Source organism: Haematobia irritans, chromosome 4 (genome assembly GCF_050003625.1).
Source record: "Haematobia irritans isolate KBUSLIRL chromosome 4, ASM5000362v1, whole genome shotgun sequence".
NCBI classification, from domain to species: domain Eukaryota; kingdom Metazoa; phylum Arthropoda; class Insecta; order Diptera; family Muscidae; genus Haematobia; species Haematobia irritans.
Genome location: NC_134400.1, coordinates 118,490,696 through 118,504,533, shown reverse-complemented (window position 1 = coordinate 118,504,533; position 13,838 = coordinate 118,490,696).

The following is a 13,838-nucleotide window of genomic DNA, read 5'->3' as shown; positions in this document are numbered from 1 at the left end:
CCTTACTGGTTTTTATTATTTATTTATTATTTTTTTTACTTTTTTATTGATTTTCTATTCTTTTTGCAAAATTTAATTGCCCAAAACTTAAATTTTCACTTAAAACTGCCTAATTTCGTACTTTCTAAGACTTGTCCAAAAGGACTGCATCGAAAGTGGAAAAAATCGATAGGTGATCCTGGGGGGCTTGTCCAAGAGGACTGCATCGGAAGTGGAAAACAAATTGATGGGGGATTCCGGGATGTGCTTTAAAAGAAATGATTGTGAAACAACTTCCATTTTTTTTGCTGGGCAGTATCTAAATAAAGCGAAACGCAAACGCAATGACATTAGAAAATCCAAATGAAGCTAAGTTATTTCTTTCTTATATTCCTCCTCCGTGAAAAGTCCACCTTGGAATAGATACGCACATACCACAGCACACCACACCAACATCAGCCAGCTAAGCCGGAAGTGTAAAATTGCATAAAAGTGTCATTTACTTTTTGTAAGTCAATGCTTCTGAACAACGGTAGTCCGATGCGATTTGATTCTTCCTCTTTGTGTACTTCATTGCCGCATTTGGTGTTGTTCATCCTTTGTAATTCCTATCCATTACTTGAAGCTCTTAAGTTGAAATTTTTGTTACGACTTTTCCCATTGTCCATAGTTTGTGGCCACCATACAAAAACACCATTGTGGGACTCACTATTATTGCCATGTAGCTGAAGCTCAATGGGTCCCTTTGTAGTCGTGGTTTGTTGATTACCTTTAACGCCACAGTCCACAACACAACGATTCAATGCTACCCGCAATTTGAGTTCACGCGGAATCTCTTCATTATCACGCCATAGGCAACAATACCACCACTTTAGAAGACAAAAATCACAGCGATTTTTCAGTCACCACAAGCATTTGGAACATAACCGGTTGTTGCGGTATTGTGGTGTTATTCCTTTTCATACAGGGAATCATAGTGGGAGTGATTGTGGTCTTTGATTCTTGACAATCATAATGTGCTTGCTAAAATTAGATACATAATTTCGAAGAAAAATAATATGGTTGCTACAAACATATTACATGTTCCCCGTGGTTTTAAAAAGCTTATACGACACCGAAAAAAAATTCCGTAGTTAAACTAACGCTAAATTTTACTTATTTTTATTGCAAAAAATTATTTGCTTGTAGTTAAATTTTATATTTTTTTCGATGTTTTCCACAGCCCAATTTTAAATGTGTCTCAAACATTTCATTAACTACACGTGGGTTAAAAGTTCAATGACCGTACACATAAGTTCAATATGACCTAAGCAAATGAAAAATTTCGTACGATTCCAAAAAAATAGTAAGAATGAACTAATACTGTATGCTTAAAATGGTTATAATTTGGGGCAAATGATTTTTTCTTTACTTTTAGTTAATTTTTTTCTTCTTGACTTGTAGTTAAAAAGTACAAGAGGGCACTAAATTTTCCTGGTTTTAACAACACTTTGTGGAAATCTCAAAATGTGGAGTATAATTTAGTTAAATTTTCGCACGAATTAGTTCATTCTTCCTATAAAAGAGTTTTTTTTTCTGAGTATACAAATTCTTATATTGTCAAAAACTAAGTATTTTACAAAGGTTTACGATGTTTTTGACGTATGATAAAATATGTCTTAAATGTATGTCAGTTTAAGACTAAGACGAAGCATCTCTGGATCATATTCCTTCTGAAAAAATCCAAAGTATTTGTATTTATTTTCAAAATTTCAAATATGAATACGGATTTAAGGTAAACTTGCTTTTTTATTTTTAATGGATGATTATATACAGATATACGGGGAATTTGCAGGTTTAAAATGGTCCGTTTTAACCACACCCACAACATTTTTTTCTGATTCAATCACGAAATTAATTTATACAATTAATTTTTTAATTAACCCTTTCACTACCGAAATAAACCTAATGTTAAAAACTTTTATTTTTATACCCTCCACCATAGGATGGGGGTATATTAACTTTGTCATTCCGTTTGTAACACATCGAAATATTGCTCTGAGACCCAAATTTGGCTTGCGATTGCTCTAAGAGAAGCAAATTTCATCCGATCCGGCTGAATATTGGTACATGGTGTTGGTATATGGTCTCTAACACCCATGCAAAAATTGGTCCATATCGATCCATTTTTACGTATAGCCCTCATATAAACGGACCCCCAAATTTGGCTTACGATTGCTCTAAGAAAAGCAAATTTCTTCCGATCCGACTGAAATTTGGTACATGGTGTTAGTATATGGTCTCTAACAACCATGCAAAAATTGGTCCATATCGGTCCATAATTATATATAGCCCCCATATGAACCGATTCCCAGATTTGGTTTGCGGATCATCTAAGAGAAGCAAATTTCATCCGATCCGGCTGAAATTTGGTACATGGTATTAGTATATAGTCTCTAAGAACCATTCAAAAATTGGTCCATATCAGTCCATAATTATATATAGCCCCTATATAAACCGATCCCCAGATTTGACTTCCGGAGCCACTTGGACGACCAAAATTCATCCGATCCGGTTGAAATTTGCAACGTGGTGTTAATATGTGTCCGCTAATAACCATGCCAAAATTGGTCAATATCGGTCTAAAGTTATATATAACCGATCCCCAATCACACAAAAATTGGTCCATATCGGTTCATAATCATGCTTGCCACTCGAGCAAAAATAATCTAGCAAAATTTTATTTCTATAGAAAATTTTGTTGAAATTTTATTCCTATAGAAAATGTTGTCAAATTTTATTTCTATAGAAAATTTTGGCAAAATTTTATTTCTATAGAAAATGTTGTCAAAATTTTAATTTATAGAGAATGTTGTCAAAATTTTAAATCTTTTGAAAATTTTGTAAAAATTTTATTTCTAAGAAAATTTTGTCAAGATGTTATTTCTATAGAAAATTTTGTTAAAATCGTATTTCTATAGAAAATTTTGTCAAACTTAATTATATACGTATTTAGTCGGCCATTTTAAGTTTAATATATACCACGTATGGACTACGTGGTATATATTACGGTATTAGGAAGTTTTAAGATACCTTGTCATCGGCAAAAGTTACCGCAACCCAAGTAATACGATTGTGGACGACAGTCTTCAGTAGAAGTTTCTACGCAATCCATGGTGGAGGGTACATAAGCTTCGGCCTGGCCGAACTTACGGCCATATATAGTTGTTTGTACTTGTACTAACAGCATGTGGAACAAAAATTTTCATTTTGAAAACCTACCTCAATTACTTCAAGAGCTATATGAGCTTGTTCTGAAAACTTGATTGTTGAATTGTGACCAAATGGCCCTACGAAATAAGCGCTATTTGGCGTCTAATATATGTTCCAAAGTGTGAGAAAAATACAAAAAAGAACCCAGAAAAAGTATCAGCTATAGTTTTTGTATAAATGTCCATTTACTACAAACATACAGTATGTTAGAAGTAGTAGTTGTCACTAATTTTCGTATTTTTCGTTTATTGTTAAAGAAGTATATAAAAATGTATTTTAGACCTCACCCATATGGCCAATATTTATAGCTTATTTAGAGTAAAGCCTCTACTTTAAAATAACATCGAGAAATAAATCGAAACTAAGTGGGAAAATAGAATTTGGTGTCTTTTTCGAATGTCCTTCTATGTGGACATCGGTAGTGAAAGGGTTAAAATGTTTTCAATCAAGAAAATGATAGTATCAATTAGAGGTGTGCACTTGACACGAAATTGTCGTGATTCACGAAAATTTTCGTGACTCACGGGTGAGTCGTGAGTCACGCTCATGGCAACGGCGTGAGTGTGCGTGAGTCACGAAAATAATATCTTCGTGAGTGTGCGTGAGTAAAGAATTACGCTCACGAAAATAATCCCGCTCACCAACATAAAACGCTGGGAGCCACCGTGGTGCCATGGTTAGCATGCCCGCCTTGCATACACAAGGTCGTGGGTTCGATTCCTGCTACGACCGAACACCAAAAAGTTTTTCAGCGGTGGATTATCCCACCTCAGTAATGCTGGTGACATTTCTGAGGGTTTCAAAGCTTCTCTAAGTGGTTTCACTGTAATGTGGAACGCCGTTCGGACTCGGCTATAAAAAGGAGGTCCCTTGTCATTGAGCTTAACATGGAATCGGGCAGCAGTCAGTGATAAGAAAGAAGTTCACCACTGTGGTATCACAATGGACTGAATAGTCTAAGTGAGCCTGATACATCGAGCTGCCACATAAGCTAACCTAACCTAAAATAAAACGCTTAAGAGTTAAATTCATTTACAATTTTAGTGACACCTGGGATGTTAAGAGTGCAATAAAGCTCTCGATTTTAATAATGCTCATGTTTTCAGACACGTCGCTAAGGTAAACTACTCGAAAAATTGTTCGTGAGTCACGACATTTTTCGTGAGTCACGATATTTTTCGTGAGTCTCGGTATTTTTCGTGAGTCACGACATTTTCGTGCGTGAGTGTGCGTGAGTACAAATTTTCTTTTCACGAGTGTGCGTGAGTCCTACCAAACAATATCGTACGTGAGTAATATTTTTCCGTCGTGAGTGTGCGTGAGCGTGAGTAAAATATTACTCATGTGCACACCTCTGGTATCAATCACAGTTTTAATTGAGCATAAAAAATACTTGATTAAAAAATTAATTGATTTCATTAGCAAATTCCAATTAATTTTTTAATTGATTCATTAAAAATTTAATTGATGTTGATGGCAAAACTTAATTAATTGTTTTATTAAAAATTTAACTATTTTCAATTACTTTCTTAACTGGATTAGAGTTTTTAGTTTGATTAAAAGATTTATTGTTTGAAATATATTTTTGATAAAAAAATCGATATGACTTAGTCTTTTGAGTTCGATTAAAAAGTTAAATGTTTCAATTAATTTTTTAATTAAATATTTAAAAATTTTCAATCATTGACTTAATTAACTTAATGTTAGTACCTATCTCATTTAATATTATAATTTATTATGGTTTTTAATTATTAAATAAATAATGTTTTTTATTTTGATCAAAAAGTTAATTGTATCAATTAATTTATTAATTGCAACATTTTTCAACTTCAATCAAATTTTTAATTGGAAATATATATGGGTGACATTTTTTTCTGTGCAGCTAAAATTTTGTTTTTGTGCAAAGTGCAGCTCACAGATCTAGTTCGATTGTCTTCAAATTTTTAGCAAGGGGTCTTGTTTCAGCTCACGCAACAATCGCTATTGCTTTTGAAAAAATCGGTTCAGATTTAGATATAGCTGTCATATATATTTATCACCGACATGGTGATAATTGACGTGTCTATCAATCGACCTCTTTCAAACTTCGTAAATTTTGTAAGTCTCACAAAAGCTTCAACAAATATCAGCCGTTGATATCAGATGTAGGGAAAACTCCTTTTTTTGTAGGGATTAAATAACACATTTTTTAGTATTTCAGGTATTTTAAGACCCAAAATGATGGTAAAGCTTTACTAATTCAATAGAAACAACAAAACATTTCTTTAAACTGCGACACAATCTCATAAAAACCAGAATTTAAATTAAACTGCAATGTTCTGTCGCCACATGTTACTTTGACAATAACAAAATGTACTTGTCTGCAAACAGCTTGAAGAGCTGTTAAAATCACTTCCTAACTTTAAAGGAAATGAATGTCTTAATTTCTACATTACAGCTCTAGAAGAAATCTAAAAACGACTTCCATTACAAATTGATTCAATATTAAAGGAAATGAAATTTTAATTAATTTAATTTTTATACCCTTCACCACTACTGTGGTACAGGATGTAATAAGTTTGTGCATTTGTATGTAACGCTAAGAAGGAAAAGTCTGAGACCCATCGTTTAGTATAACGATCGTCTTAGAATTAAATTCTGAGTCGATTTAGCGATGTCCGTCTGTCTGTTCATATATTTTTGTGCGCAAAGTACAGGTCGCATTTTAAGTCCGATCGTCCTCAAATTTGGCATAGGGTCGTTTTTTTTGGACAGAGACAATCGCTATTGATTTTGAAAAAAATCGGTTCAGATTTAGATATATCTGCCATATATATTTATCCCCGATCTGGTCATAGTTGGCGTGTTTATCAACCGATTTTCTTCAAATTCCGTGCATCCGAATATTTTACGAGTCTCGAAAAACTTGTAAAATATCAGCCAAATCGGTTCAGATTTAGATATAGCTCCCATATATATCTTTCGTCCGATTTAGACTCATATGGCAACAGAGGCCAAAGTTTACTACCGATTTGGGTGCAAAGGTTAGCATGCCCGCCTTGCATACACAAGGTCGTGGGTTCGATTCCTGCTTCGGCCGAACACCAAAAAGTTTTCCAGCGGTGGATTATCCCACCTCAGTAATGCTGGTGATATTTCAGAGGATTTCAAACCTTCTCCAAGTGGTTTCACTGCAATCTGGAACGCCGTTCGGACTCGGCTATAAAAAGGAGGTCCCTTGTCATTGAGCTTAACATGGAATCGTGCAGCACTCAGTGATAAGAGAGAAGTTCACCAATGTGGTATCACAATGGACTGAATAGTCTAAGTGAGCCTGACACATCGGGCTGCCACCTAACCTAACCTATATGTCTGGAAGCATTTTGAGCCCAAAAATATTATAAGCATGGGAGAATTTTCTCCTAAAGAAGATTGTGCTCCAAAATATTTTATTTCTACCTAATTACAAATTCCCCCACATCTTTCTCACTTCCACTAGGTTTTTAGTTCTTAGCACCTTTTATGTAATACAAACACTGTTGAAGAATATATTTAATTTTATAAATTTTTTAAATTTTAAATGTTTTGGGGCTCTCGTAAAATATGCAAAATATCAGCCAACTCGGTTCAGATTTAGATATAGCTCATGTATATATCTTTCGTCCGATTTGTACAAATATATCCTCAAAAGCCAGAGTTTTGGCGTGATATGCTTCAAATTTTGCATAAGGAGTACCTTTAGTAGTATCGTTAAGTGTGCCAAATTTGGTTGAAATCGGTTCAGATTTAGATATAGCTCCCATATATTTCTTTCGTCCGATTTACACTTATATGGCCTCAAAAGCCATATTTTTGCCCTGATTTCCTTAAAATTTTTCACAAGGAGTACGTTTAGTAGTATCGTTAATTTAGGGGCATATAGCTTTAGATTACTGGCGGACCTGGAAACCGGTAACTTAAGCAGTTTGTTATTGTTTTTGGAGCAATCTGGTTGGTTCCACAAAAGTAAATAATAGAGAAGGTTTAGTGGTTAAGACTAGAAGTGCCCATATGTACTTTTAGTTAAATGTGGTATCACAATGGACTGAATAGTCTAAGTGAGCCTGAAATTTAATCGGGCTGCCACTTTAACCTAGCCTAACCTAACCTGACCTAACCTAGTTGAAATCCGTTCAGATTTAGATATACCTCACATATATATCTTTCGTCCGATTTACACTTATATGGCCTCAAAAGCCAAAGTTTTGTCCTGATTTGCTTCAAATTTTGCACAAGGAGTACGTTTGGTAGTATCATTAAGTGTGACAAATTTTGATTGAAATCGGTTCAGATTTAGATATAACTCCCATATATATTTTTCGCCCGATTTACACTCAGGCCAAAGTTATTCTACCATTTACGTGAAATTTTGTAGAAATAGCAGAATTATTATTCTAACTATTTATGCATGGCAAAGTGGGTCAAAATCGGTTCAGATTTAGATATAGCTTTCATATGTATGTGTACGCCAGAGTTGGGGAAATATGGTGGAATGTTTCATATGTTAGACCCATTTTCAATAGGATTTTCCTCCAATTGACTCGATAGTTTCCACAATATATTTATACCCTTCATCACTACTGTGGTACAGGGTATAATAAGTTTGTGCATTTGTATGTAACGTTAAGAAGGAAAAGTCTGAGACCCATCGTTTAGTATACCGACCGTCTTATAATTAAATTCTGAGTCGATTTAGCGATGTCCGTCTGTCTGTCTGTCCGTCTGTCTGTCTGTTCATGAATTTTTGTGCGGAAAGTACAGTGATTTTGGAAAAAATCGGTTGAGATTTAGATATAGCTGTCATATATATTTATCCCAGATCTGGTCATAATTGGCGTGTTTATCAACCGATTTTCTTCAAGTTCTGTACATCCGAATATTTTATGAGTCTCGAAAAACTTGAAAAATATTAGCCAAATCGGCTCAGATTTAGATATAGCTCCCACATATATCTTTCGTCCGATTTAGACTCATATAGCAACAGAGGCCAAAGTTTACTACTGATTTTCGTTAAATTTTGCACAGAGAGTAGAATTGACATTCTACCAATGCTTGGTAAATTTGATTGAAATCGGTTCAGATTTAGATATAGCTCCCATATATATCTTTCGTCCGATTTGCACTTATATGGCCTCAAAAGCCAGAGTTTTGCTTTGACTTGCTTCAAATTTTGTACTAGTGGTACTTTTAACGGTGTCGTTATGTGTGCCAAATTTGGTTAAAATCAGTTCAGATTTAGATATAGCTCCATATATATCTGACGTCCGATTTGGGATTATAAGGCCTCAAGAGCCAGAGTTTTGCCCTGACTTGCTTCAAATTTTGCACATGGAGTACGTTTAGTAGTATCGGCAAGTGTGCCAAATTTGGTTGAAATCGGTTCAGATTTATATATCATATATATCTTTCGCCCGATCTACACTCATAGGACTACGGGGGCCAAAATTATACTCCCATTTACGTGAAATTTTGCAGAGATTGCAGAATTATTATTCTAACTATGCATGTCAAATCTAGTCAAAATCGATTCAGATTATATATATAGCTCCCATATATACGTACACCAGAGTTGGGGAAATATGGTAGACTGTTTCATATTTTAGACCCATTTTCAATGGGATTTTCCTCCAATTGACTGGAGAGTTTCCACAGAGAATACAAATATGGCCAAAATTGTCACACCTTACACAAATTTCTGTGATGATTTCCCCAAATCCTACACACTGTAATGCCAGAATTTACACAGAACGGTCGAGTTTTAAATAAAGCTCCGCCTTGTGGAAATATCGCCCGACATTTTAAATAAAACTCCGACTTGTGGAAATATCGCCCGACTTTGCCAAATAATATATCACAACCCACACTTGACCATATATATTGGCGAGATCTAACCAATATCCTTGTAAAATCGCAAAAATTCTAAATATTACTAAAATTTTCCTATAATTCGAATACATATGTATCGCCTGATAAATCATAAATGGTCTTTTGTACAACTGCATTCAAATTTCTCTCGCTTCATATTTCCCATATTTTTATACCCTCCACCATAGTATGGGGGTATATTAACTTTGTCATTCCGTTTGTAACACATCGAAATATTGCTCCCAGACCCCATAAAGTATATATATTCCGGGTCGTGGTGAAATTCTGAGTCGATCTAAGCATGTCCGTCTGTCCATCCAAGCTATAGACTTGAAACTTGGCACAAGTAGTTGTTATTGATGTAGGTCGGATGGTATTGCAAGTGGGCCATATCGGATCACTTTTACGCATAGCCCCCATACAAACGGCCCCCAGATTTGCTTTGCGGAGCCTCTAAGAGAAGCATATTTCACGCGATCCGGCTGAAATTTGGTACAGGGTGGTCCACATCGGTCCATAATTATATATAGCCCCCATATAAACCGATCCCCAGATTTGGCTCCGCAACTCAAAGAGAAGCAAATTTCATCCGCTCGGGCTGAAAAGTTGGTCCACATCGGTCCATAATTATATATAGCCCCCATATAAACCGATCCCCAGATTGGGATTGCGGATCCTCAAAGAGAAGCAAATTTCATCCGATCGGGCTGAAATTTGGTACATGGTGTTGGTAAAGGGTGATACGGTCAAAATTTGGTCAAGGGAAAACGCGTGTAAATCGGTGAAATCGTTTATTAAAAAAAATCAAATTAAAATTCTTTTTCAAGTTCAATTAGTATAAAATTCAGGAAAAATATTCAGTTAGGCTTTCGCTTTTCCAAATCCAAATTGCCGGGCCTCACGCTTGACACCTGCCATCAGATTTTGTACAACCACCTTGTCCACCTTCTTCGCCGCAGAAAGCCAGTTTGCCTTGAACTGCTGCTCTTCCTTAGCAGTTTTTTTGGTCTTCTTTAGGTTCCGCTTGACAATAGCCCAGTATTTCTCAACTGGGCGGAGCTCTGGCGTGTTGGGAGGGTTCTTGTCCTTGGGAACCACCTGCACGTTGTTGGCGGCGTACCACTCCATGGCCTTTTTACCGTAATGGCAAGATGCCAAATCCGGCCACAACAGTACGGGACAACCGTGTTTCTTCAGGAAAGGCAGCAGACGTTTATTCAAACACTCTTTCACGTAAATTTCTTGGTTGACAGTCCCGGAAGCTATGAAAATGCTGGTTTTCAAGCCACAGGTACAGATGGCTTGCCAAACCAGATATTTCTTTGCGAACTTTGACAGTTTTATGTGCTTTAAAATATCTGCTACCTTTACCCTTCCTTTTGCCGTATAAAACTCCTGTCCCGGAAGCTGCTTGTAGTCGGCTTTGACGTAGGTTTCGTCGTCCATTACCACGCAGTCAAACTTCGTCAGCATCGTCGGGGATCGCGCTTTGGCCGTCGTATTTTGTTTATCATCGCGATTTGGAGTCACTACCTTCTTGTAAGTCGATAGTCCGGCTCGTTTTTTGGCTCGATGCACGGTTGTAGACGATACACCCTGCTTATTTGCGGCATCTCGGAGTGAGAGGTTAGGGTTTCGCTTGAAACTACCGGCAACTCTCTTTGTCGTCTCAGCGGCTTCCGGTTTTCGATTTCCCCCCGATCCAGACTTCCTGGCTGTCGACAAACGTTCCCCAAGCACTTTAATTACATTTGTAACGGTTGATTTGGCAACTTTTAACGATTTTGCCTGCTTTGCGTGCGAGTAGCTCGGATTTTCGCGATGCGCGAGCAAAATTTTGATACGCTGCTCTTCTTGCTTGGACGGCAGTTTACAACTGAAGAGTGAATTCCAAAATCAAAATAGGAGCAACATTCTACACAGACACACCTTCAAAATGAGGGGTGTTCAGGTTTTTTAAATGCAAAATTGAAAGAAATACGTCAAGTTTATATTGACCAAATTTTGACCGTATCACCCTTTATATGGTCTCTAACATCCATGCACAAATTGGTCCACATCGATCCGTAATTATATATAGCCCCCATATAAACCGAACCCTAGATTTGACTTGCGGAGCCTCAAAGAGAAGCAAATATCATCCGATCGGGCTGAAATTTGGTACATGGTGTTGGTATATGATCACTAACAACCATGCAAAAGTTGGTCCACATCGGTCCGTAATTATATATAGCCCCCATATAAACCGATCCCCAGATTGGGCTTGCGGAGCCTCAAAGAGAAGCAAATTTCATCCGGTCCAGCTGAAATTCGTACATGATGTTGGTATCTGGTCTCTAATAACCATGGAAAATATTGTCCACATCGGTTCATAATTATATATAGCCCCCATATAAACCGATTCCCAGATTTGGCTTGCGGAGCCTCAAAGAGAAGCAAATTTCATCCGATCCGGCTGAAATTTTGTACATGGTGTTGGTATATAGTCTCTAACAACCACACAAAAATTAGTCCACATCGGTCCATAATTATATATAGCCCACATATAAATCGATCTCCAGATTTGGCTTGCGGATCCTCAAAGAGAAGCAAATTTCATCCGATCCGGCTGAAATTTGGTACGTGATGTTGGTATATGGACTTTAACAACCATGCAAAAATTGGTCTACATCGGTTCTTAATTATAAACAGCCCCCATATAAACCGATTCCCAGATTTGGTTTGCGGAGCCTCTAAGAGAAGCAAATTTTCTTCTGATCCGGTTGAAATTTGGAACATGGTGTTAGTATATGGTATCTAACAACCAAGATAGAATTGGTCCATATCGGTCCATAATTATGTAAGACCCCATATAAACCGTTCTCCAGATTTGACCTCCGGAGCCCCTTGGAGGAGCAAAATTCATCCGATCCAGTTCAAATTTGGAACGTGGTGTTAGTATATGGCCGCTATCAACCATACCAAAATTGGTCCATATCGGTCTATAGTTATATATAGTCGATCCCCAATCACACAAAAATTGGTCCACATCGGTTTATAATCATGGTTGCCACTCGAGCCAAAAATAATTTACCAACATTTAATTTCTATAGAAAATTTTGTAAAAATTTTATTCATATAGAAAATTTTGTCAACATTTTAGTTCTATAGAAAATTTTGTAAAAATTTCATTTCTATAGAAAACATTGTCAAAACTTTATTTCTATAGAAAATTTTTTCAAACTTTTATTTCATTATTGTTGTTTTTGATCTCAGCTTAAAACCATGCATTGACTAAACTACAAGTGTAGCTTAACCAACAGAGGAAAAGTATGCTTGCCAAATTTATTTGGGCAAAGCCCTATAGGGCTTGCTGCAAGATGGTTGGATGTACAGCTGTTTCGGAATTACCACATTCCTCATCAGCATCCTCTACTTGCAGCAAAACTATCAACCAATTATGTTTGTCTAGACCCCACCCTAACATTCCCTGAAAACAAGTTGTATTTGTTACTAGAGCTTGGCCGAAGCACACGCACAGAAAAATCATGTTTGGACATGGTTGCCGCATCCATTTAATGCTTATTTAGAGTATGTAATTGTCGCGAAAACCATGTATTTTGTCTTTGTAAAAATAATTTTCGAGCGGAGAAAAATATATGTTGGCAATAAGCATTTAAATGGTTCTCAAATGCCGCAAACATGTTCTATTATTTAAATGATAGAATTTGAGACCATTATATGGTCAGGAAAATCATGTATCTGACCATTCAATTTTTTTACTTTTTTGCAGAGAAAAAAATATTTTTATAATTTACGTATAGACATGTCTACAACCATTACATGGCCATAAAGACCATGTACATTGTTTTCGTGACCATTTAATTTTTTAATTTTTTTGCAGCGACAAGAATTTTATAAAAACATTGAGCAGGTACACACGATTTTCATTTTGCGCGTCAGTCGTGTGTTGATTGTTTCTTGGAATGGACGGAGAATACGGAATTATTGTGTTTTGTGTTAATTTATTTATTCAGAAATGGCACGTGGTTTTATGTGAATACAAAAAAGGAAAGTGTAATTGAAAAAAATATACCTGGTTTTTGTTCTGCATTTTGATATATGGTATAATTTATTTTTATTTGCAGTTACATGATGTCTGCGTTTGTACATTTGATGGTCACGAAGTAAATATGGAATGATTACTTATTGTTGAAATTGAACCAAACTAGAGTGTGTAAAAATATGTGAAGTTTGCTTGCACGACATTATAAATACAAATAAACAATGAATTAGTTTATAAATAAATAAAAACAAATAAATAAAGTTGATTTTGTGTTTTCTTTTCTCAAGTGGCGTCCTTTTTTCGACGACGAAAAAAGTTTTTTCATAAAAATCAAAACATTTTAGGTTGTGACCATGTTCTTTTAACTAGAAGAAAAACATTTTTGACGAATAACATAACATTTTAGATCGTGACCATTGTCTTTTAATGGAAACAAAATTCTTTTTATCAATATAATAACATTTTAGATGAGGACAATTGTATTTTTCTTAGAACCATGTTCACTGAGCCAACATGGTTGCAGGTTAAAATGTTACATGGTCGCCGCAAAAATAGCTGCTATCATATTATTTTGCTCTTCGAATATGATTGTGGCAATCATGTTTCTTCTCTGCGTGCATCGGCTTTGGCATTTGGCCAAAAATCTATAATCGGCAACGAATCGGCCTTCGACGTCAAG